This window comes from Lepus europaeus, chromosome 5, assembly GCF_033115175.1.
Source record: "Lepus europaeus isolate LE1 chromosome 5, mLepTim1.pri, whole genome shotgun sequence".
In the NCBI taxonomy this organism is placed as follows: domain Eukaryota; kingdom Metazoa; phylum Chordata; class Mammalia; order Lagomorpha; family Leporidae; genus Lepus; species Lepus europaeus.
Genome location: NC_084831.1, coordinates 93,894,479 through 93,921,964, shown reverse-complemented (window position 1 = coordinate 93,921,964; position 27,486 = coordinate 93,894,479). Strand labels below are relative to the sequence as shown.

Below are 27,486 nucleotides of genomic sequence, written 5' to 3'. Positions count from 1 at the left end.
ATTTAAATTTACAAATTGCCATGTTAAAAAAGTAAAAGGAAGATAACAAGTAAAATCATTTTAGCAGTATATTTCATTTAACTCAATATATGTCATATTTCAACATATAATCTATATGAAGCTATTCATGAGCTATTTTACATTTTTTAATATTGAGAATCTAGTATACATGTTAAACTTACAGCATGTCTCAATGTCAACAGCTACATTAGCTTTATGTGGCAGAGGCTACTCTCTGGACAGTGCAGACTCTATCAGTTACTTATAGAAGAAGAAAAAGGGAAGGAATAGGACTGGAATGTGAAAATTAGGAGTTTGTAGACAGGCTACATTTGAGATGACTGTTAAAATCCTAGTGGAGAGCCGGCGCCGCGGCTCAATAGGCTAATCCTCCGCCTAGCGGCACCGGCACACCGGGTTCTAGTCCCGGTCGGGGAGCCGGATTCTGTCCCAGTTGCCCCTCTTCCAGGCCAGCTCTCTGCTGTGGCCAGGGAGTGCAGTGGAGGATGGCCCAAGTACTTGGGCCCTGCACCCCATGGGAGACCAGGAGAAGCACCTGGCTCCTGCCATCGGATCAGCGCGGTGTGCCGGCCGCAGCGTGCTACCGCGGCGGCCATTGGAGGGTGAACCAGCGGCAAAAAGGAAGACCTTTCTCTCTGTCTCTCTCTCTCTCTCACTGTCCACTCTGCCTGTCAAAAAAAAAAAAAAAAATCCTAGTGGAGATAGCTAGTTAGCATGTGTAGCCCTGGTCTCCAAAGCAGTGTTTTTCAAATGATAGTTTGCAATCAATGGGAGGGTGAAAAAATCAATTTATTAGTTATAGCCAGCACTTTTTAAAGTAAATTAGAAAAGATTCAAATACATCATATCTGTATTATTTCACAAAATTTCTCTTACTGATGTTTTGATGTGCTGAGTCATGTACTGGAGGTCACCATTAGAAACAAGATTGAGAGTGATTGCTCAAGGCTGCATGCTGAGTAAAAACGTAGTTCATGATTACGAGCAGCTGCTCTGCTGTGATCTAGCTGTGAAGCTTCTGCTCAACCTCTGCATGCTTTTTTTTTTTTTTTGGTTCTTTTTAATGCATCAGTTATTTAATTGGGTTCTTAGTAAAAAATGTAGAACATCAATTTGTGAAGATAAGTTATATTTGTTAGAGCAAAAACATATCACAGGTAGCCATGGAGCTGGAAAATAGCTTTCTTCAATCTTTGATAAAATTTGTGAGTCCACAGTTTTCTGATCAGCTAGCATTGCTCTGTGATCTCATATTTCTCTTCCTTTAGGCTGAAAATCTCACCTTCCTTGTATGTGGGCCTCTGCAGCTTCTTCCTGAAGTAAACATCATCAAAGTGTTTTGGGTTTTTTTCAAGTTGCTGGTATCAATTTTTGTGGTGGTAGCAATGACAAATACCTGGTGTGTTCTATGCAAAGGGGGTCCTGTCACAAGTTTCAAGCCACTGCTCAGCTGCTTCAGGAAGGCCACCCTCTTTTCTGATGTGGCCCCCCCATGAAGATGATCAGAGTCTTCCAGGAGTGATGCTGGTTCACAATTTCTCACATGCTGATGGAAGAATTTTTGCTGTGGTTCAACAGCTCTTAAGGCATATCTTCAGTAGGCTAGTATCTAGCTATTTTGTGAAACTTAACCACTCTGATACCACCATTCTTGTCACCACCATCGGTTTAGTTATGGTAGCCAGAAGCTCCTCCTTGGTCTTTTCAGTCCTGGATTTGCTGGCTGAGCACTTCCTCTTGTGCATGGCCTGACCCAGCCCTGGCCATTGTGGACATCTGGAGAGTGAACCAGTGGATGGAATCACTCTCTCTCTCTCTTTCTCTCTCCTTGCTCTCTTTCTTTTTCCTCTCTGTTTCTCCCTTTCTCTCTGTAACTCTGACTTTCAAATAAATAAATAAGTAAATATTTTTTTAAAAAAAGAGTTGGAGTTGGGAATCGAGTTCAGGCACTCTGCAATGGGATGCTGGAGTTTTAACTTGTAGGCTAAATGCCCACTCCCATGTATCTTATTCTTTTTGATACCATGAATAATGTTACTGCTTTTTAAAGTATTTTCAGATTGTTCATTTTTTTGTGTGTATAGAAATGCAGCTGATTTTTGTGCTTTGATTTTGTATCCTGGTAATTTTCTGTTTGTTTGTTAGTTCTGCTCTTTTGGGAAATGTGTGTAGAATCTTCAGAATTTTCTATGTTTAATATCATACCATCTGTAAGTAGAGAAAATTTTAGTACTTTCTCTCCAATTTGTATGCCTTTTATTTCTTCTTGTCCAATTGCTCTGGGTATGGTGTTGAATAGAAGCTTCCAGTTGCTCTCAGGTTTAATGTTGAATAGATGTGGTGAAAGTGGGCATCCTTGCTTTGTTTCTGATCTTAGATGAGCACTTAGATGAGTATGATGTTTGCTGAAGGATTTTCATAAATAGCTTTTGCTATATTGAGGTTGTTTCCTTCTATTTCTAGTTTTTGGGCATTTTTATCATGAAAGGGTTTGAATTTTGTCAAGTGCTGTTTCTGCAACAATTGAGATGATCCTTTTTTTTTTATTTAGTAAATATAAATTTCCAAAGTACAGTTTATGGATTACAATGGCTCCCCCCCATAATTTCCCTCCCACTCGCACCTCCCTCCCACTCCCATCGCCCGCTCCCTCTCCCCTTCCATTCACATCAAGATTCATTTTCAATTATCTTTATAAACAGAAGATCAATTTAGTATATATTAAGTAAAGATTTTATCAGTTTGCACCCACACAGAAACACAAAGTGTAAAATACTGTTGAAGTACTAGTTATAGCATTGCTTCACATTGGACAACACATTAAGGACAGACCCCACATGAGAAGTAAGTACACAGTGAGAGATGATCCTTTATTTAAAAACACTGATTTCCTTTTTCTTTCTGAAAGGATGGCTAAGGAGCTAGAATTTGTTGGCATTGTGCCACCCATGTTGTATTTATTTATTTATTTTTCAAAAGTAACACTCTTCTCATTAACTTTGATTAGCTTTAAAAAAAAATTCTGTGTTATGGACAGGGATTAATTCAATAGCTGATTTTTTGCATCCTATGCTCAACTCAGAAAAGTATAAAACAAACCTCTCAAAGAGGCTTTTTTTTTTTTTTTTGAGAGAGAGAGAGAGAGAGAGACCTTTATCCCCTGATTCATACTCCAAATTCTTGCAAGAGTTGGAGTGGAAGGGCCCAAGCTGGGAGCTGAGAACCCAATGCAAGCCTCACATGTGGGTGGCAGGAACCCAAACCCTTGAACCATCACTGCTGCCTCCTAGGATCAACATCAGCTACAATCAGGAGCCAAAGCTGGGCACTGAATCAAGGTATTCTGATATGGGCTGTGGGCCTCCCAACCAGCGGCTTAACTGCTAGGCCAAGCACCCATCTCCACAATGCTTTCAGAATGGAAGAATTTGTAACAATGCATCAGATATCCTGACACAACAGTTGCATGTCTGTCTTTCCTAACAGAGAGAGAACTCCTTGAGAGGAGAAAATACCTTTTCTTTTGAATCTCCAGTAACTAGGAGTGCATGCTGTATAGCCAACATTTAATAATTATCATCTTGAGGAGGAAGTGAATCCCTTGGCACTCTCCTTTCTCCAAGAGAGAGTTCATCAAATCCAATAACTTCTGGAGAGTCAACTTACTGTGAAGTATAAATCTGAAAGTATCCAGTTCCACAAACAGTATAAAAGCGATTAGTTGTGCCATTTAACTCAATATTGTTGGAAAATTTAGAATTTGTTATTCAGAGAGAACTGTACTCTTTTAGCATGTTATTATTTATCACCTTCTCTTTTCAAAGTGACATAGATTCATGCATTATTCAGATCTCAATAGTTAGTTGAAGATTGCCTGAAGTTAGATGTCCAAACAGTAATATGAAGCCAGAACTAGAAATGACGGTACTTTAACCCTCAAAATACTTCTCTTTTTATGCAAATCATCACTCAGTCCACTCCGTAAAATAAAGTTAGATGAAGTATTATCTATTAGATACCTGCTTTATAGATTCTCAGTTTGATGACCTACACAATCTGATCTATTAGAGCACTTGTCAGAGGTATTTCACTGTCGTTCAAGTAAACTCAGAGGAAAGGTCAATGGTATAACTGCAAAAGTCAATCTATTTTAATTGCCTAAGGTTTAAAAAAAGCCCTCTTCTCAATTTACAGTGACTGTAGGAGTCATTTTCCTGCTTACACAGTGGTGAAGGGTTTATATATCTTGAATGCAACATACTGGAAAATCAGCAAACCTTTAAGGTTAAAATTAAGTTAATCAGCACTTTGGAAAGTTTATTCTGTGAATATAGATTATATGTCCTTTCAAGGCAAATGATTAGTTCTTTGGTTATGTAGAAAAATACCAATAAAGTTTCATATTTTTAAAGAAAATATATTGCTAGCAAATATTCATTTAGGCATGTAAAATGTAAAGCTACATTTATAAAACATGTGAGGTATAGGTTTCATAATAATGATATTTTTGAAGTACAAGTGTGTGAAATATACATTAAGTTCAGAACTAAATCAGCAGTTGGTCTTTGAATTATTTTTCTTTATTTTTTTAGATTTTTATTTTATTTATTTGAAAGACAGAGTTACAGAGAGAAATAGAGATAGAGAGAGGTCTTCCATCCACTGGTTCACTCCCCAGATGGCTGCAATGGCTGGAGCTGCACTGATCCAAAGCCAGGAGCTAGGAGCTTCTTCCTGGTCTCCCAGGTGGGTGCAGGGGCCCAAGGATTTGGGCCGTCCTCTACTGCTATCCCAAGCCATAGCAGAGAGCTGGATCAGAAGAGGAGCAGCTGGGACTAGAACCAGTGCCCATATGGGATGCCGGCGCTTCAGGCCAGGGCTTCAACCCACTGCACCATAGTGCTGGCCCCAATTTTTCTTTATTTTTAAGCAATTTTCCAGGATTTATTCAACTGAAAGGCAGTTACAGGGAAATAGAAGGAAGGACAGAGAGAGAGAGAGAGATCAAAGTCGCTGTCCTCTAGTTCAGTCCTTGAGTGGCCAAAATGGCCAGGGCTGGACCTGGTCAAAGCCAGGTGCCCAGAGCTCCATCCAGATTTCCAATGTGGGTGGCAGGAGCCCAAGAACTGGGACCATCTTCCACTGCCTTCCCAGGCACATTAGCAAGGAGCTGGACTGGAAGTGGAGCAGTCAGGACTCAATTTCGTACTCAGATAGGATGCCTGTGTCACAGACAATGTCTTTAACTCATTGCACCATAATGATGGCCCCTTGAATTGATTTTTCAAATCAAGTCATATTAATTTAATATATTTTTTAGAAGTCATCTTACTTCTTGCTTTCCTTTTTAGGCTTATTGATTCTTTAATATCTTAAAAAGAAATTTAAAAATGTAATGAACATTTGAGGTACTTTATAGTTCCTTCATGTTATAGGTTAGTAGTAAGATTAAAGTTAAGTTGTCAAACGATATTCCTGTGTTCATAATTCTGTACTGTTTAGAAGGCAGGGTGACAGAAAAATAACACTACAGCACATGTCAGGTAAGATGAGTATAGACCCTGCTGAGCTCCTGTCTAATTCTGTAGACAAGTTATTCTCAGAGTATTAATTTTGTTTCAACACAGTGATCTTTAATATTGAATGCAGAAATAGGAGAAAATCTATATCAGCAGTAGCTGAATTTCAGGAAGCTTGGGAGGGCTTTTGGGTAACCTAACTCACAAGATGGCTGATTTCTGGGCAGGGCCCAAGGACTTGGGCCATCCTCCACTGCCTTCCCGGGCCATAGCAGAGAGCTGGCCTGGAAGAGGGGCAACTGGGATAGAATCCGGCGCCCCAACCGGGACTAGAACCCGGTGTGCCGGCGCCGCAAGGCGGAGGATTAGCCTGTTAAGCCACGGCGCCGGCCTGGCATTCTATTTCTGCTACATGACATGGATGCTCCTTGACTTATGATGGGGCCTATGTCCATTATAAGTTGAAAATCTTGTAAATCAAAAATTCATTCAATACATTCAACCTACTGAACACTATAGCTTTGCCACATAGCAAACTGTAGAATCTAATCTTTATCCTTGTGATCATGTGACTAACTAGGAGCTGTGGCTCACTGCTATTGCCCAGCAAGCTTGCTAGTTCTAGAAAAGCTCAAAATGCAAAGTATGGTTTCCACCAAATTCATATTGCTTTCACACTATTGTCAAGTTGAACCACTGTTAGTCGGGGACTATCTGTACTCCATTACTGGTCCTTCACTGTGGGTCAGGCAGTGCTCCAGGTAAGCTCAGAATGGCCTTCACAGCTGTCCTCTCCCACGGACTCTTGCCACCCTGCTGAAAGCTATAATAACACTTAGTCCTGCTCTCCCAGCTATCTTATATCTGTCTCTTCACTTGAGGTATCATGATTAGATGATAATGGAAATTCTCAGCAAATTTATTGAAGTAATATAATGTTTTTCTTTATGAATATTGTGTGATTAATTTATATTCTTATATGTATATTCCAATTTTTCTACAATTAAACTGTTACTTATATTATCAGATTTATCATAGGTTGTGTCATCTTTGGGTTGCCACAGTTCTTTTACATCTTAATTATTTAGTATATTTATTGGGTACCTACTCAAAGCAAAAGTATATTGCTTATCTTATATTTTATAATGATCCAAATGGCTTAAAATATCAAAACTAGAGAAAATCTAAATCATAGAAGCTCAGAATTAGTTTTCCTGCAAGGAACAAATAAAGCACAAGATGTTGTGGCATCTTCGAGTCATGCTTTATTAGCCATATCTTCAGATAAAATATCAAAAATCAGAAAAATTGAAATGATGGTAGTACAAAATTAGTTTTCCTTCAGGGAACAAATGAACTAAATGTGTTGTGGCATCTACAAGTCATGCTTTGCTAGCCAGTACTTACAGGAATGCTTAAATCTTTGCAAGCTTATTGTATTTTATTTGGTGGCATTACTCCAGATCAAGTTGTCCCCTTAATCCTTGGGGTTCAAGAGGTAGAACATATTGTTAACTACTACTATTTTACTCTAGCCTTGGAGATGTTATTTTAAAATGTAGTTTATTCATCTGCTAGAGTAAACTTGCAATATTAGTGACTGTTTGATATATAGTACATTGTAGATTTTTAAAATATTTCAATATTCATGGTTCCATTTGACCTTCACCATAATTTTGTGAAGAAGACAAGACAGTTACTAAGTCCATGTTATAGACAGAATAATGAGTTTGAGAAACAATAGTCAATGATAGAGGGGAACTAAAAGACCAAGTATTTTTATTTCTGGGCATGGTCACATGTATTACAGAATTTTATACAAATGAAAGGATCAGATTAGGTCATATGATTAATTTTGTGTAGAATATGACAGCAGAATTTCAGAGATGGCACAGATTCCATCCAGACTGGTGTAAATAGGCAAGGATTTAATCTGATTAGCTGAGACAGATAACATTAACCTTAAATTGCACTACTTTTAGTTGAATGACAGCATCTTTGTTCTTATTTGTAGCTGAACCACAGGTAACAGATATAAATTGCTCTGACAGCAGGCAGGGCTATAAAGATTAGTCATAATGTCAGTGGCCCAGAAATCATGTTGTATAGATTCCTTACTAGATCTTAAAAATAGTGGCAGAATTGGAACACAAATATTGATTGTGATAATTGCTCAGTCAAAAAAACTGGGGAAACGTAGTACGAACTAGGCTGGAATTTGGGAAGGAGACTGCTACTATTTAATAGGTACTCATGCATGAAGCATAGGGAAAAGACGCTAATTTTAGATTCCTTAATGTATTCCTGGCATGGTTCTCAAAGTCAGAGATCAACCTGATGATCAATTTTCATTAGCTGTCCCTCCCAGACAGAGCACAAGTGGGAAGGGGACAAAATATAGTGCTCTATTGTTACTTGAGCACATGGCTCAATTTACAAGGCATCTACTTTACTTGAGACTTAAATCTGCTCAAGTAAGTTCCCAGATTTACAACTGTGAAGCATCCACATGCTCCCTATGCAAAATGTATGCCACTGCATTTTATAATAATCTCCATGTGTATTTTTATGGAATGATGCTAAGAGAACAATACAAGCAGCTTCAAAAAGTTAATGGAAAATACATAATAAAAACTGCATTGCTTTAAAAATGTTTTGCACCGGCTGGCACCGTGGCTTAACAGGCTAATCCTCCGCCTTGTGGCGCCGGCACACCGGGTTCTAGTCCCGGTTGCGGCGCCGGATTCTATCCCGGTTGCCCCTCTTCCAGGCCAACTCTCTGCTATGGCCCGGGAAGGCAGTGGAGGATGGCTCAAGTGCTTGGGCCCTGCACCCGCGTGGGAGACCAGGAGAAGCACCTGGCTCCTGGCTTCGGATCGGCGCAGTGCGCCGGCTGCAGTGGCCATTGGAGGGTGAACCAATGGCAAAAAGGAAGACCTTTCTCCCTGTCTCTCTCTCTCACTATCCACTCTGCCTGTCAAAAAAAAAAAAAAAATGTTTTGCACCAAAATAAACTTATCTTTTTAAAAAATTTTTAAAAAATATTTGTTATTATTTACTTGAGAGAGAGTTACAGAGAGGGAGAGACAGAGAGAAAGGCCTACAATCTGCTGGTACACTCCCCAGATGGCCACAACAGGTGGAGCAGGGCTGATCTGAAGCCAGGAGCCAGGAGCTTCCTCCGGGTCTCCCACACAGATGCAGGGGCCCGGCACCCAGGTCATCTTCCACTGCCTCCCTAGGCCATAGCAGAGAGCTGGTTTGGAAGAGGGACAGCCAGGACATGAACTGGCGCCCATATGGGTTGCTGGCACCACAGGCAGAGGCCTAGCCCACTATACCACAGTGCCAGCCCCTAAACTTATCTTTTTGTTGTTGTTTTTAATGTATTTATGGAGGAGAAAGAAAGAGCAAGTGCTTGCTGGTTTACTCCTCAAATGCCAGAAATACCAACAATGTTATGGTTTGTTTCATAAGAACTCTCTTCTCTGTGAAACCGTACCCCTTGTTTCCTCATTTTATTTAAAAACCACACAGTGTGATGGAGAAAAAAGGAAACAAAGTCTGCTCAAAGTAACTATAACAAGGTATTCTGAATGTCATCTGTTGAATGATATATAGAATGTTATAACATAAGGAGTGACATTGTTTGAAAGTGACCCTAGGAGCTCACTCTTGGTTATCTGAACAATGGAGCTTCGGGGACCAGGAATGACCCTTCAGCCAATAGATGAAGCCACCTTTGAATGTAACTTCCACTAAGACTGGTGACATGAATTTCACCCTCTTGTAGGAACTATAGCTTTCTATTGTTTCCACTGTCCTCAACTGCTGGATGCTAGCTTTTAATCATCTCTAACTAGCTAGCATGCAAATCCAAATTTCTACTGTTCAAGTTGTTGGATTATCTCTTTTGATGAAGTTGCTATCATGCTTGCTCTGTAGGAAAGCAACAGTAGAGTGGCATCTCTTCCATGGAATATTAGACTGAGGGTTCATCACATAGTCCTAGCCTCTGAAACCTCTTCATGGAAACAACGGATAAATCAAAGGACCCTTGACTTTTCTTGTTGCTAGCACCCTTGAGTTTGCCTATTTCTTGACTCTTACAGTTTGATAATGTAAAATTTGCCCTGAGCTCTGAGGAACCTTAGGTTGCTACCAAAAAGAGACTCATCTTGCACAAAACACTTCTTGATGATAATCAAAGCTTTGTTTTTTACACCATGAGTACTCTTACCATTAATTAGCTTTGGAACAATTCATTTAACTGCCTCATATCTAAGTTTGCATGCTTATTTCATGGATTGAAGTTCCTGGCTCTATTCATATTTTGCCTTAAATGTTCTGTATCCATTAGCTGTCCTATTTCCAACACACAACTCTATCTGCACCTTTATCTATACTATTCTGTTTCTCTTCTGTTAACAGTGTGCGACTATTTCTCCTAATGCCAAATCTTCTTCTAGTGCTTTTATTTTATCCCTTTCTATATTCTCAGGGACATAAAGTTATGGATTATATTTTCTCTAACTTGAGTATTGAAACATTCTCTTAGGGCAGGCACTGTGGTATGGTAGGTTAAGCATCTGCTTGTGGCACTGGCATTTCATATGGGCACTGATTCGAGTGCACAACTTCCTATCCAGCTCCCTGCTGATGGCCTGAGAAAGCAGTAGAAGATGGCCCAGGTCCTTGGGCCCCTGCACCCACGTGGGAGACCCGGAAGAAGCTCCTGGCTTCAGATCGGCCGAGCTCTGGCCATTGCAACCCTTTGGGGAGTGAACCAGCAGATGGAAGACCTCTTTCTCTCTCTCTCTCTCTCTCTGTCTCTCCCTCTGTTTGTAAGTCTGCTTCTCAAACAAATAAATAAATCTTTTCTTTAAAAACTTTCTCTCAATTGGAGTGTTTAAAAAACAGGCTCAATTTCCTCCCAATTAGGAGGGAGGGAGGGAGGGAGGGAGGAAGGAAGGAAGGCCGGAAGGCCGGAAGAAAGGAAGACCCTTACTTGATTTCTTCATTCCCTTCTATCTTCTGCCCAACTTCTTCATAAATTTTTCAAAAGTTGTCTATTTGGCTATTTCTAATTTTCCCCCTATGCACTTAAAACCCTCTTCAATTTTATTCTGCCTACAATGCTCTAAGATTTCTTAGCCTTAGCAATATTAGTATTTTAGATCTTTTGAGTCTTCTTCATGTGGTGTACCGTCATGTGCATTTGAGGATGTTGAGCAGTATCCTTGGCCTTTATCTACTAGATGCTGGTGGCAACACTCTCTCCTATAATTGTGACAACCGAAAATGTCTTTGGACTTTGCCAAATGACTCCTGTGGGACAAAATCACTCCTGGTTGAGTACAATTGCTCTACATCCATAGCTTCTGCTAAGGTAACAAATGACTTTCATGATGTTAAACCTCGTTTCTTATCTTACTTGATATCTTTTTGCCCTCTAAGATTGTTAACCTCTGCCTTCTTGAAACATTTTTTATTGCCATCAATGACAACATTCTCTTGATAGTCCTTCACCTTACCTATTGGATTGTTCTTTCTCTCTTAAAAAAAAAAAATACCCTTTGGGCATGGGCATGGACATTTGGCCTAGTGGTTAAGACACTGGTTAGGATGGTTGCATCTCAAATCAGTGCATAGATGTGATCCCCAGATATGGCTCCTGATTCTAGCTTCCTGCCAATTCAGACCCTGCGAGGGGGCAGGTGATGGTAAAAGTGACGGAGCTGCCACCCATGTGGGAAACCTGGATTGAGTTTTGAGATTCTGGCTTTGGCCCAACACAGGCCTAGATGTTGTGGGCATTTGGAAAGTGAACCAATAGATGGGAGGTCTTTCTGTCTCTGTCTCTTTCAAATAAATGTTAAAAAAAAAAAAAAAGCTTAAAAAGATCTATTCTTTGCAAGTTCAACCCCTGCCAGTTAACAATGAAATCCTGGTGTTCTCTTCTTCTGCCTATCTTTCTGGGAAATCTCATCCACAGCCAAGCCTTTAAAAGAACTGGCTCTAGTATGGAGATCAAACCTACTCCTTCCACCATTATCAACAACAACAAAAGCTGAATATAGTAGTTTATCCGTTTTGTGTGAGTACATCTCTATTTGATATGAGGTAGAAGAAAACAAATCTGTCCCTTCACCTCTTGAAGTAGGAAATTGGTTCTTTTTTTTTTTTTTAAGATTTATTTATTTATTTGACAGGCAGAATTACAGAGAGGCAGAGGCAGAGAGAGAGAGAGAGAGAGAGAGAGAGACAAAGAAAGGTCTTCCGTCAGCTGGTTCACTCCCCAAATGGTTGCAATGGCCAGAGCTGGGCCGATCTGAAGCCAGGAGTCAGGAGCTTCTTCTGGGTCTCCCATGCAGGTGCAGGGGCCCAAGGACTTGGGCCATCTTCTACTGCTTTCCCAGGCCATAGCAGAGAGCTGGATCAGAAGTGGAGCATCTGGGACTCGAACTGGTGCCCATATGGGATGCTGGCACTGCAGGCAGTGGCTTTATCCGCTACATCACAGCGCTGGCCCCAGGGAATTGGTTCTTAATCAGAATGGCACAGATAAGATGAAAACAATGTCTGTTAAATTGACCTAGAAGGTCTTAAATATATCTATGTCCACTTCACCTCTCACAACTCATTCCAGCCTCATCTTGCTTCTTTGTCTCTCTTATATGAGGATATTTCAAAAGTTTTGCTCTCTGAGTCTCTCTGCCCATCAAACAAATATCAACAAATAAATAAATAAATAAGCTTTTGGAAAGGGAGGGAGCAGGTGTGTGGCTCAGAGACTTTAGTTGCCACTTGGGACACATGCATATCATATCAGGAGTGCCTGGAATAGTCTTGAGTAATCTGCTTCAGATCCAGCTTCCTAGATGCACATCCTGGGAGGCAGCAAGCGATGGCTCAAGTACTTGAGCCTCTGTTACCCACATTAAGAGACCCAGATGTAGTTTCTGATCCCTGGCTTTGGTCTGGCCAAGCCCTGGCTATTGCAGGCATTTGGGGGGTAAACCAACAGATAAAAAATCTAGCCAAAATCTGTAGAAAAAGTATTATACAAATAACAGTCAAGGCTGGCATCCCATATGAATATCAGTTCAAATCCTCCACTTGCTATCCAGCTCCCTACTAATGCACCTAGGAAAGCAGCAGAAGATGACACAATATTTGGGCCCCTGTCACTCATGTGAGAAACCCAGATGGAGTTCCAGGCTCCTGGCTTTGGCCTGGCCCAGCCATGGCTATTGCAGTCATTTGGAGAGGGAACCAGCAGATAGAAGATTCTTATCTCTGAATCTCTTTCTTTCTGTATTTCTGCCTTTCAAATAAATAAATAAATATTTTTTAAAAAAGAAACAATGGTCAAAAATATTGCTATATCACTTTTAAAGGTTAGATGATGTTTATGACTATTATTATCCTCTAAAATTTATAATTTTTAGTGATTATACTGTTGTTAAATATTTATTTTCACATCTAAGTTTTATTCAGTTTTATGTTTGCTTTAGGAAATCTGCACCTCAAATTATGTAAAACTCAGGCTGAATCAATCTCTGGGCCTGATAACTTTTCTCTTTTCTCTTTGTTTCTGTTTTTCTTACTTATTGCTTACTGATACTAATATATATAGGATGTACAACAAAATATTTTTAAAAAGCGATTTATGATATCATGCCTTCAACTTTATAAAATCATTCTATTAAGATTAACTCCTCCCTTCCAGATGTCATTATAATTATTACTATAATTATATATATAGTAAATATATTGTTTAGATCATGAAAGGAAAATTCAAATTTATTCACATAGCATAATTCTTAGTGGTTTGTTCTATTCATCTTGTCCATTCCTTTTTTTTTTTTTAAAAAAAAGATTTATTTTTTATTTGAAAGGCAGAGTTACAGAGAGGCAGAGGCAGAGAGAGAAATCTTCCATTTGCTGATTTACTCCTCAAATGGCTGCAATAGCTGGAACTGGGCTGATCTGAAGCCAGGAGCCAGGAGCTTCTTCTGGGTCTCCCATGCAGGTGCAGGGGCCCAAGGACTTGGGCCATCTTCTGATGCTTTCCCAGGCCACAGTAGAGAGCTGGATCAGAAGTGGAGCAGCTGGGACTTGAACTAGCACCCATATGGGATGCCAACACTGCAGGTGGGGGCTTTACCTGCTATACCACAATGCCATCCCCTGTGTGTTCCTGTTTAGAACATTTAATTATAGCCTAAGATTGACATTTTCTCTTTGTTTACACTCAGTAGGAAACATTTCTAATTTAAGGGATTGTTTTTACACCTTTTACCTGATTTAACTGCTATAACAAGGTGTTTCTCAGTAAAAGAGAAACAATCAAATTCATAATCATCTGGTAAGTCTAGATGAAACCTTTCTTGTGAGAACAAACATGTAGCCCAGCGGTTAAGAAGCGTGCATCACATGGAGTACCTGGGTTCAATCCCCAGCTCTGGCTCCTGATTCCAGTTTCCTGCCAATGCAGATCCTGGGAGGCAGTTGTGATGGCTCAAGTGGTTAGATTCCTGTCACTCATGTGGAAGATATGTGTTTCACCCCTGGTTCCTGGCTCTGACCCAGATCGGGTACCAGGCTCCTGCCTTTGGCCATGCCCAGCCCCAGCTGTGGCAGGCATTTGGTGAGTGAATCGGCAGATGGGAGGAATCTCTCTCTCTCTCTGTGTCAATCTGCCTCTCAAATAAATAAATATTTTTAAAAACTTGTACGTTTCCCAGAAATTCTTAAAATGAGCAATTTGTTGCTCTTTCAGATAGATGAAATAAATATTTTTAAAAAAGTTTTGACAAATGAATATTAATGTGATCTTTGGTGTTTAGCTTAGAAGTTTTTCTTTGCAGATTTATTTATTTATTTGAAAGGCAGAGTGACAGAGACAGAGTCAGAGACAGACAGAGATCTTCCATCTGCTGGCTCACTCACCAAATGCCCACAACATCAGGGCTAGGCAAGGACAAAGTCAGGAACCTGGAACTCCATGTGTGTCTCTCATGTAGGTGGCAGGGACCCAAGTACTTGAGTCATCATCTGCTGCCTTCCAGGACGCATTAGCAGGAATCTTGTTGGGAAGTGAAATGCAGGGACTGAAACCAACACTCAGATATGGGATGCAGGCATCCCAAATGGGGCTTAACTTGCCATAGCTTAACCTGCTGGGTCACTTAGAAGAAATTCAAAGAACTGAGTGATACTGTTTCCAAAAAATCTATTCCCATTTATTTAAATAGGTATAAGAACAAAGTATTTTAGTACTAATAAATATAAATGAAAAATAAGAATAGTTATGTCCTGACTCAAAATAACAATAAAGTAGATTGACTCCTGGATAAATTAACTTTTTAATTGCCTGAATATATGAACAAAAAAATTAAGTGGTAATGCTGAAAATTTCTTTTAGGGGAACATAAGCAAAAAACTCTGGAGACAACTAAATGTCTCCAAATAAATGTGAAGACTACATAAATCAATCCTGTGACACCCTTGTAGGAGACTGGCTCCCTATTTTTAACTGTCCTGTTGGCAGCCTGCAGTGGACAGCTGTATCAGATGGATGGAGGCCGCCCCAGAGTGTGGAAGAACACTATGTTGGCTCAGTTATTTTTAGCTGTGAAACCCTCTTTTCAAACCCTAATGTTTATGAAAACATACTTGATGTGGACATTTTTACAGTTTGAGGTGGAAATAACTCCCATTTGCTCTACAGAACACAGAGTAATGCAGTCTATGAGATCTACAAGCCTGAATTGGGCATTCTGGTCCATTTCCCTAGAAGTCCCCTCTTGGTTTATCCAGGCCTTCCGAGCTCTTATTATCAGTACTTAGGAGCAAGGGAGAGTACCTTAACATTATCTGGTTGCCGAGTCTTCACTGGAAGTGCCCTGTCTCCAGTCTGGAGTATTTTCCCCGCAGAATGAATTAAGTCCCTTTCTTCAGAGCTGCCACCATTACTGGAGAACCAGCAACAGCTGATATTAAAAAAAATTATTTGTTTGAGAGGCAGAGAGGAAGAAAAAGACACACAGAAAGAGAGAGAGTCTATCTTCTGGCTTACTCCCCAAATGCCCACAAGGGTTGAGACTGGGCCAGGCTGAAACTGGGAGACAGAAATTCAATCCAGGTCTCCCATGTGGGTGGCAAGGACCCAAGCACTTGAGCCATCACTCACTGCCTCCCAGGGTGCAGATTAGCAGGAAGCTGGAGTCAGGAACAGAAGCCAGAATTAAACCCAGGTACTCCAATATGGGGTGTGGGTGTCTTAACCGGTGTCTTAACAACTAGGCTGATTTTGGGGATGAAGCAATCTCACTTTCCCAGTGTCGTTCTTTTTTTAACTTATTTAATAAATATAAATTTCCAAAGTACAGCTTATGGATTACAGTGGCTTTCCCCACCCCCATAACTTCCCTCCTACCCGCAACCCTCCCATCTCCCGTTCCCTCTCCCCTTCCATTCACATCAAGATTCATTTTCAATTATCTTTATATACAGAAGATCAATTTAGTATATATTAAGAAAAGATTTCAACAGTTTGCACCCACACAGAAACACAAAGTGTAAAATACTTTTTGAGTACTAGTTATAACATTAATTCACATTGTACAACACATTAAGGACAGAGATCCTACATGAGGAGTAAGTGCACAGTGACTCCTGTTGTTGACTTAACCAATTGACACTCTTGTTTATGGCATCAGTAATCACCATAGGCTCTTGTCATGAGTTGCCAAGGCTATGGAAGCCTTTTGAGTTCGCTGACTCTGATCTTATTTAGACAAGGTCTAAACAACTCCTGTTGTTGACTTAGCAAATTGCCAGTGTCGTTCTTTTTTTTAATTATTATTATTTTTTATTTTTTTGACAGGCAGAGTGGACAGTGAGAGAGAGAGAGACAGAGAGAAAGGTCTTCCTTTGCCGTTGGTTCACCCTCCAATGGCCACCGTGGCTGGCGCGCTGTGGCTGGCGCAACGTGCTGATCCGAAGCCAGGAGCCAGGTACTTCTCCTGGTCTCCCATGGGGTGCAGGGCCCAAGGACCTGGGCCATTGTCCACTGCACTCCTGGGCCACAACAGAGAGCTGGCCTGGAAGAGGGGCAGCTGGGACAGAATCCAGCGCCCCGACTGGGACTAGAACCTGGTGTGCCGGTGCTCCAAGTCAGAAGATTAGCCTATTGAGCCGTGGCGCTGGCGCCAGTGTCATTCTTAATGAGAAAGGTTTTATTCCAACTGAGCATAACTCCAGACTCACTGTTCTTTTAATTTCTTGTCACAGCATTTGAACCTTTCAGATCTATCCAGGAGAGCATATTCAGTTTAGATTCCTTACTGCCTGTTGCAAGCTTTCCCTCCCTACAGATGTAAAGTAGTCTCCCCTTTTCCTGGGAGATGTGTCCCAAGGCTCTCAGTGGTGGCCTGAAACCATAAACAGACCCAAAACTTGTGTATATCCTATGTTTTTTCCTATACATACATACTTATGATAAAGTTTAATTTGTAAATTAGGCACAGTTAGACATGAACAACTATACTCAATAGTAAAATAGAACAGTTCTAACCATATATTGTATAAAAGTTATGTGAATGTGGTCTTCCTTCTCAAAACCTGTATTGTACTGTACTCAACCTTCTTCCTTTGTTTTCAAGATTTACTTATTTCAAACACACAGTGACAAAGACAGAGTGGGGGTATGGAGTGGGGAGAGAGAGAGAGAGAGAGAGAAGGGAAAGGACTTGGGGCCATCTTCTGCTTTCCCAGGCACATTAGCAGGGAGCGGGTTCTGAAGTGGAGCAGTCAGGACTCGAACCAGTGCCCACTGTAGGCAGCAGCTTTATCCATTATGCCACAGCTCTGGCCCCTATAACAGGCATTTTCTAACATTATGTATAATGTATGTGATCATCTATGATTTATTTCTATTTGGAAAGCTAGACAAATGTGTTAGTTAGCTTGTCACTACTTTAACAAGATATCTGACAGGAGTCACTTAGGAGGAAGAATGATTTATTTCTGCCTACAATTTAGAGGCTCACAGTCCAAGACTGCCAATTGTCTGGCACTGATGGAAGCTGGCAATGGCAGAGCATGTGCAAAGGAACAATCACCAGGTAGCAGAGATACACAGGGAGCATGCCCTGCTTATGTAACCAACTCTCTGGTGAGAACTACCTTCCAAGGATAAGCCCTCAGTGACTTGAAGACCTCCATCTAGGCCCATGTCCCAGCTGCCATAATTAGTTCAACTCTCCGCCCTTAATCCATCAATCCATTAACCATTAACCATTAACGAAAGACCTTGAGATTTCAGAACTTCCAGGAGTGTGGGGAGTCAAATCTTGTTCAAACCATATCAAGTGATTATAATTATTTTAATGATAGAGCTGATAGAATCATAATATATTTTGAAGATATAGCTAATAAAGTTGGATGAACTCAATGTGGAGATGAGAGACAAAAGAAGCAAGAGTTATTTCCTTGGGCCCCTGCACCCACATGGGAGACCAGGAAGAAGCTTCAGGCTCCTGGCTTCAGTTCAGCTCAGCTCTGGCTGTTGAGGTAATTTTGGGGGTGAACCAGCAGATGGAAGACCTCCTCTTTCTCTCTACTTCTCCTCTCTCTGTCTATAACTCTGCCTTTCAAATAAATAAATAAATAAATCTTAAAAAAGAAAATGACTGTTATATTGATCATTTAAAACCATGAATGTGAGAGCAGGCATTTAACCCAGTGTTTAAGACACCCACCAGGATTGATACCTAGCTCTGCTCTTTGAACTTTGGCTTCTCACCAATGCAGAATCTGGAAGGCATCAGGTGATGGCTCAAGTGATTGGTTTCTGTCACCAAGTGGGAGACCTGGATTGAGTTTTCAGCTCCTGGTTTGCAGGCCGAGCCCAGCCCCAGCCATTGTGGATTTTGGGGAAGAGAAACAACAGATAGGTGCTCACTCTCTGTCTCTCTCAAAAAACAAAATTTAAAAAACCATGAATTTTGCTCAAAAACTTCTCTTCCTATGGCTTTCATAGCCCTGTGTATTCTGGTCCTAGCTATCCCTCTAACCTCATTACACATGCTTCTTTCTCTTTCTCATTGCACTCCAAACACACTGCCCATCTTACTACTTTTTGAAAATGATGAGCAGGCCCTTGCTGGTTATTTTCTTTTCATTCTGAAATAACATCTTTGCATATTTATGAATGGCTCACTTTTTTGGCTAATTCAGATCTTTGCTCAAATTAAGTCCTCAAATGATTACATAGGTTTATGATTTATATGGGTATATGGTTGGTGAAGAATGATAATGTTAGAATTTGTCATCCCTCTAAGACTAGTCAACTGTTTGACTATTGCTGTCTTTATAAAATCAAACATGACTCTTCAGATTTAATAATAAACTTATAATTTTTGTCCATTTAAAAATAAAAGGCAATGTACACTACCTAGAAGAAGAACTTAAAGATATGAAGTGTTTTCATTTTTGAAAAACCAGACTGACTGTGTCGGATTTCTTAAGATAAAACAAATATCGGCTTTGCCAAATATCAACTTCTCTGGATCTGGATTAAGAAGATATGGGACAATCAGAAAGAGTCTTATCAAGATTTCTGAGTTTATACTTAAACTTGGATAACAAAAGTCTCGGATATTAAAACTTCTTCATGTCATTTAGTTCTATAGAGTTATCTCTTGCTTTATCAACGCTAGATCTAACCATTCTGGCTGGTTGAGCTGTGAATTTCTGCATAGAATGTGTGGTGTGTGTGTGTGTGTGTGTTGGGTAGGTAGTTTGGGGGTCTTTCTCCTTGATGGCTTTCATTTGTGGACATAATATTTTCCCTTTTATTGGACATTTCTTTATCTTGGCTTTCCCCAGTAGTGTCAACTCTGAACTACACTGGCTTTATATCAGATCAAGTAAGATACTGTTTTAATCAGTGTAGCTCTGCAATATGTGGCCATTAGTACCTGTTAGGAGAAGTCTGCTTGAAGTTCTACCTATTTCAGAGAGCCTTGTTTTCCCTCCCAAAGACCTTTACTGCTGATCTAGGAGCCGTGGGAGGAATTTGGGGAACCATCTGGGTCCTGACTTGTTAGTGGTAGTGCTTTGTGTGTAATGCATTGAGGGTGAGAGGGTAGAAAGATACTGGCTTCCTGATCTCTTCCTCCTGTGATCAGATGGAAAGGGGAACAAAGATTGCCACATAGGAAGCTAAACCCACTTTTCTCTTGCTGTCAGTTGGGCCTAATGCATAGAATTTCCTGTCATCTACTGCCCCCGTGTGGATATTAATTTTTATTGAGTTCAAACCTGGGTTTCCATTTTAACGCTAGTTCTAAGACAGAATCGAAAGAATTTTAAGTTTGTTTTGGTGTCCTTCAGCCTCAGATTGTCCCCTAAATCCTTTTAGGTTTCCTGTGCTCCCAGACTTGTAACAATTCCACTATTACATGCTTTTCTATTCTTCTACATTATACTCTTCTGAAACAGTACAAAAGCCATGCTGCTGATACCCCAGTGAGTTAGAGTTTCTGATGAGCCAATTTGAGACAGAGAAACCCTAATATGGTCCACAATTAAACCCCATCACCTGGTATGCATGCCTGTGTAATCTCTTCACCTTGAGTGTGAGACGGACTGAGACTGGCCTCTGGCCAACAGTCTGTGACAGGGCCTATGGGGAGTCCCTTCCACAATTGCATTGCAGATTTGTGGTAGTGTAACTTCAATGTTGCCAGTACATGTGCTCAGTTACCTACTGGGCTTGCATGAGGGAAGCAGTTAGTCTTGGGAGGCCCAGTGATAAAGAACTGAGGGCTGTCAATCAGCAAGGAATTGAGGCCACTGTCCAACAGGACATAGGGAGCTGTGTCCTGCTACCAGCCACCTGGCCTTGGAAGCAGAACACAGAGCACTGAGCTTTCCCACGAGGTCCAGGCCCTTGCCAACACGTTGATTGCAGCCTCATGAGAACTTTGAAGTAGAAGACCCAGTGGAGCCATGCTCCGATCCTGTGAGATCATAAATGTGTGTTGTTTTCACTAAGTGTGTGGTGTTTTGTTATACAGCAAGGATAACTCAGACACAGATCTTTGATTTTGCTTCCATCACTTCCATCTTTGTAGCACTGCAGGACAAGTTCTTGGAGGCTGTTCCTGGAAATAAACACAATTGGCAAGCCTCATTCTGTTCAGAATTGTCCCTTCCCTCTCACAGGACCCTGATACTAAATTAGTTTACTGTCCCTGATTCCTTGAGGTAATTGCTCTCTCTTGGGAAGTACCTTAGCTCCTCATTCAGAGAGTTCTGTGAGGCCTGCAAATGTGATTTCCCAAAGTAGCTTGGTCAGACTGAAATCCAGCCGTGGGCAATACTTAATTCAAATCTGAGACTTCAGACTTTGCCAGATGATTCATCAACTTCCAGATGCACTACACCATTACAGCTACAGTTTTAACTAGTGTTAACTTTATTAATTTTTTTAAAAAATACGTCATTCCTGTGGAAGACTTGGCTAAGAACATCAATGTGGTGCTAAAAGGCAAGGGTGGACAGGGAGTGACTCTTGGTATCACAGACCATCAGCTTGATTCCCAAATATAACCAAATGTACTTTTAAACTGCGTACAATTTAATATATGCTATTAGAGAGCAGCTGTGCCATGTCAGTGGTATGCTTCTGATAAAACAGTCTGACAAATAGGAAGGAAATTAACCTAGAGTGCTAGTTCCTGATGAACTAAGCTGCTCCAAGTGATCAACATTTGCTTTCTTTATAAAACACTTTTTAGTTCATCCATTCTCAAGTTTTTCAGGGTGTTGCCATCAAGCTCTGTAGTTCTTAGAATTTAATTTACTCCTCTTTTTTTGACAATCAGAGCAGCATCTATTCAACTCTAGTTCAGAAGCTTAAATATACCTAAGCCTGAGAAGTCGTCAAATATTATCTTTTGGCTTGATTTAAGCAAGCTTGGCTGTGAGGCATGTTCAAATTCAACCAAAAGGGCAAGGGGTAAGGGGAGAATTGTGGTTCATGAAGTTCTACTTGTAATTAATCTGTTTCTAGAAATAATCATCTTGATGGATAACTTGCTATTCAAAGTACAGTGTTTTTAATATACAAATATTAAAGCTTGAATAGTAAGCAGATCTATTCCTTTTTTAAAAAAATATTTATTTATTTACTAAAAGGAAGAGGGACAGAGAGAGAGAGAGAGAGAAAAGGAAAGGACAGAAAGAGACAGAGAGATCTTCCATTTACTGGTTTACTCCCCATCTGCCTGCAACAACCAGGACTGGGCCAGCCTGAAGCCAGGATTCAGGGTGGCAGGAACCCAAGTACTTGGGCCATCACATGCTGCCCCCAGGTTCAATAGCAGGAAGCTGGATCCAAAGTGCAGAATACCCAGGGCTCTAACCAGGAACTCCAATGTGGGGTACAGATGTCCAAATTTGGCAGCTTAACCTGCTACACCAAAATGTCCAACCCAAACTCAACCAGTCTATTCCTGAACATGAACTTGTCCATGCTGCAACTTCTCATGCTTTGGTCTTTATTCCCTACTCCTCCCCTACTCTTGGTTTTGACATCTCAGCTCAAGGCAATCTCCAGTCTTTTGGCTAGAACTGCCAACTTCCAGTAAGTCTCCAAGATGACGAACATAAAAGGAAAGAGAAGAAGCACCTGGTACATGTGTTCCAAGCCTTTTAGAAAATGTGGTGTTGTGGAGGTTGGTGCTGAGGTGTAGTAGGCTAGGCCTCTGCCTGTGGTGTTAGCATCCTATATAGGCACAGGTTCATGTCCTGCCTGCCCCTCTTTTGAGCCAGCTCTCTGCTTGCAGCCTGGGAAAGCAGTGCAGGATGACCCAAGTACTTGGATTCCTGTACCCACATGGGAGACCTGAAAGAAGCTCCTGGCTCCTGGCTTTGGCCTGGCCCAGCCTTGGCTGTTGCAGCCATTTGGGGAGTGAACCAGTAGATGGAAGACCTTTCTCTTTGTCTCTCCTTCTCTCTGTAACTCCACCTCTCAAATAAATGAATAAAATATTAAAAAAAAAAAAAAGAAAACATAGAGTTGTTCCTTTGGCCACATGCACATTTAGGGAATGGTTACTTTTCAAAAAGGAATGCTCCATAAGTAGTACCATGGCAAAACTGGAAGACTTTCCAGTGTTACCCAGCATGCTGTTGGCATTGATGTAAACAAACAAGTTAAGGGCAAGAGAAAGTATGAAGGAAAATGATCAGAAAAAGAAGAAAGCCAAAGAGAAAGGTACCTGGGTTCAACTGAAGCTCCAGCTTGCTCTTAACCAAAGAAGCCCACTTTATCAGAACCAATGGAAAGAAGTCTGAACTGCTGAAACCCATTCTCTGAGTTCATGGCATAATAAGTGGACTTTCATATAATGCACACACACACACACACAATCTCCTTAACCAAGGAATTGTAAAAAGCTTAGACTAGAGGCAATATTTTAATTCAGATGAGGTACCATGATGGCTCCAAAAAATCATTTTGTTCATGAGAACCCCAGCCAATAACTGAAGGTGTAAGAAGTAAGATCCAATATCCCAGAGAAGGAGCTTGGCACAAGTTACACAATTTATCCTGGTAGATCTCTAATATTTTTGTGGGATAATAGGGAGGGAGGGAGGCCCAGACTAAAGCTCACATGCATAAAATGGGCCAACAAAATAGGGTCAGAGGCAGGCGCAGGAGTGGGCAGATGATTTATGATAAGACATGCCCAAGGCACAGTGGATATTAAATCTACAGAGGTGTAGCTCCCAAAATATTCCTGATGTCTTTTATTAGCCTTGCAGCAAGGTGGGGCTTGGGTAAATCCTTAGAGCACTAAGGACAGACACCTGAAGCAAAAATTGTGGGGAGTGGGTGAGGAGGGACGGGGGCTGAACTGTCAGTAAACCCAGTGTTTATAAGTTTATGTGGAGGAGCAGTTGTGTTTAAAGTTAGAGATTGGAAGAAGTGTGCATTTGTCCTACTTAAAAAGAAAAAGGAGGAAGAGAACCTGTCACTGAAAGGAAAAGGGAAGAATGAGTCTGGGAATAAGATTAGTAATCTGTGCCACAGATATGTCTTCCTCTTTTTCAGTGAGATATGCTTTATGACTTCAGAGTCTGGCTTTTGGGAATCTCCCATCTTACATTTACAAAACTCCTGCTGTGTGTCAGGGGCTGTTACCTGAGCTGAGAATACCACAGAGAACATGAAGACAAAACCCCAAGGGACGAGCTGTTGCTGTTGTTCCTGAAGGGCTACTCCATGTGGCCCTTCGCTGTCTATCTGAGGGTCCTGCTGACTACCCCTCAGCTCCTGGCATGGGGTAGTAGTAGCTCTAGGTTCCTGATGGCAGTGGCAGCACCTCTTCTGAGCCTGGTTGTCGCTGGGACTCAGCTGCAGCTTGGGGTTTAGACAGAGCTCCTTATTTTCTGCTCACTTTCTTCAACTTGGCCTACAGGCTGCACTTCAAACTTCTCCATGTATACTTGTATCCTCTGTGATAGACAGAGTTACCTGCAGGTTCATGTTTAGGCTTATGATCAGCTTTTTGGAATTTGGGAGCCAACATGTAGGCTGGGCTGATTCTCCAACTAACCATCCTCTGTAAAGACAAGCCTTTCTTTCTACTGCTTCATTCTTAGGTTGCAATAGGCTGTGAAATCTCTCTATTTCAACTTTTTTTCTGTAAAGAAATTATTTTAATCATTTTAGTCTCACATAGTTGTTAAAAATTTCATACCTTGAAATTTGTAAGACATACGTAGCTCAGTATGATTTTGTCAGAATTACATTTGCTTATAGAATCATCTGTTCTTTACTGTCATTTTATTTCTCTATCACAAAAAAGAAAATTAATTTCGATTGAGGAGATGTTAAGAGCCATGGGCTTTTACTTATTTATCCTCCTGACCATACAGGGATAGGGAACATCAGGCCTCCAGGCCATATAAAACCCATGAAATCAAATGTGATGTTAAGGTGACTAGAGGCAAGAGTCAAAATCAAATAAATCTACAGTAGGCTAATTTTTAAGTTGATAATTTTGTATGGCCCATGAATGATGTTATAAATATTCAAATGGCCCTTGAGAGAAAAAAAAAACATTGCCCACCCTATTAAAACTAACCTATCCAACTTCCTTAACCTTTCAAATTTCTTAGAGCCCAAAGTTGTAAGTAATGGACAAATCATAGTGAAATCCAGACATTCGGAGCCAGGGCCAAGACTTTCTGCTTTATTCTAAACATTTTCTCAATCATTAATGCTATTTATTTACAATGTCTTATCTTCCCAGATTATTTGCTTATCAGACAACAGGAAGTAAGCTGAGATACCTTAAGTCCTTAAGGGTCCTTAAAACAGCCTATCTCAAAATGTGGCTCATGGACCACTTGTCTCAGATTCCACTAAAATAACTGTTGGACGGGGGGATACTTGGATCCAATGATGTAGCTGTTAAATGAGGAGCTGTGGATGGATTCCTGAAAATTCCTTTTTAACTAACACCCTGGGCAATTCTGGTGACATGAAAATTGAAAATCACTATGTCTCATTCTTTGAAAATCTTGACTATTGTTACTTTAACTTTCGTATTATAAAAAAATTACATTTTCTCCTTCAGGGTCATCTTTGGATTCTTACAATTCCAAACATAGTCCCAGTGTAAGACCCCCGACAGGTGTCTCACACTTTTACCGACCCCAGAAACACGATTCCAATCCAATCGCTGCAAGTGCATGAGGAAGTTTATTACATCTGCGCAGATGGGCCATCTCTGTGCAAGAAGAGAGGCACTGATCATCAACCGCACAGCGTATTTAAGATTGAAAACCACAACATTAGCATATCTCCATAGCATGACACAAAGAATCACAAGATAAACCGCAGCATGACAAACCATCATAAGATCCAGGGTGAGGGTACAAAAGACCTTAAGCAAGCATAAACACGGGATCATCATAACCAAAAACTTAACATAGCTCCTAAAATAATAATCATATGCTCAATTATCTCATAAACGCATTAGCACAATCATCACATGCTACAAATTTAACTAAAGTTCAATTAGCTCATAAAAGCATTTTGCAAGCCCAGCTATTTTGTACAAAAGCAGAACAATATGCAGTTAGCCAAGCGACTCCATTTTAAACCCAGGCTGCCTAATTTCTTTCTTTAAACCTGTCTAATTTCCTTCATTCCCCCCTTTTCTTTTCGTCAAATTTTAATCTTAAAATTTTAGGAATTACTTTTTAAATTTTGTCCCATATTGGTAACAATTCCTTTGTTTCATAGGGGAGTCTGATCAGAAAACAGGTGCAAGGAGGGCCACCATATCCCAGAAGGGGCCACGCGGGCCACACAACCTCAGCGGTACCAGATATTACCTCCCACGTGATCTTCATTGGGATATGTGGGCTGCCCATCACCGGGGTAAAACAATACAGCCAATCTTATAAGCACAGAAGCAAGTCTGCAGGGTAGGGGAAGTAGGCCCCGCAGAATACAAAGTTACAAAAAGGCATCAAAATTCAAAAACAGAAAATACAACAGAGACAAAAAAACAGAAAACACATTCCTAAAGAAGTCATACAAATTTGGATTAATACCTGGTGCCTGTTCAGCTGAATTGACCCAAATACTTTCTGTGACTTTCACACACCCTCTTCGACTTACTTTAAACATTTTACCATTTCCATTTCAGTCTAGAGTAAACTAGCCATCCGGATAAAGTCATTCTGACAAACCATGTCCTTTCCTTATATAAAAAGCTCTCTCTCTTTTAAACCCTTTTCACCAACAATACTCTTTTCTTTTATGTCCTTCATTTTTAAACTTTGGCACTGCTGGGTCAGGACCAAGGTATGGGTGATAAACACTTCTACTTTTAATAAACTAAAGAAGTCTATTCATTATGCAGGGTCAGCAATACTTTTTCTTTAGCAATAACAGTATCACACAGATCTATTTGGTAACTTCCAGAAAAATCTCTTAACCAGAATTATATATAAAGTAGAGCCTCTTCCACTTCTTGCTGGATGGAAAAGGTGACGTTCTGCAGCACTCTGGACGTCTTGCTCAATCCCTGTCCAGGCTGCGGCGTCTTCAGGATATACAGCAAATAATCCTAAGCCAGCATATGCACATAGGCAAACTCGCAGTCACTCATCTTCCGCTGCTCGGAGAGCAGAGCCAAGGACTGCTTCTTCAGGAAGCCTTTAAAGAAAGCCCTAAAAGGCAGACATTTAAGCAAAGCCTGGCAAAATAGGGAAGTTGCAAAAGTGTAGCAGCATATAAAAAATATGTAGCATTATAAAAATGTGTAGCAGCAATTTGACCCAGTCTCCAGTGCCAGCCTCCACCATTAATTATACGTTTTACCTAACTATGTCCCCAGTACCTTGGCCACCGCTACCACCATCTGACTTACCCTATAAACACAATGTAACTTTCTATTTCCAACACCTGTGCCACCGTCTGACTTACCCTGGAGACGAAAGCCGGCCCGGTGTCTGACCCCAGTACCCTTGATAGTCCAAATCAGGGAAACATTGGCGCAATTCTTCTTCCTGGTCGATAAAGCCTCTGTCCATTTTGAGTTCCCCGTGGGTAGTGGCAAGAGCGTACCTGCTGTTCTTGTGCATTGCCACCCGCTCCTTTTTCTTAGCTGCACGGAGTGCATGGTCCATAGCGATCAGCCCTGCCTGCAGAGCAGAGTCCTCGGGGGGTTGAAGGTGGAAACCCAGACGTGTCCCAATGAGGGAGGGGCCGAGGGGCCGCTGTCGCCCAGTCTCACCACTCCGCTGCTGTCATCTTTTCTCTTGTCGTCTTGCAGGGGTCGTTTCGGTCAGTTCAGTCTCGTGTGGCAGTCGTACACCACTTGACTCCCGTTGTTAGTCGGAC

At 40.9% G+C, this 27,486-nt stretch overlaps 1 pseudogene; it reads right to left on the bottom strand.

The window, feature by feature from the left end:
* Window positions 1-1,109: 1,109 nt before the first annotated feature.
* On the bottom strand, window positions 1,110-24,154 carry LOC133759150 (large ribosomal subunit protein eL6-like; annotated as a pseudogene).
* Window positions 24,155-27,486: the final 3,332 nt, after the last annotated feature.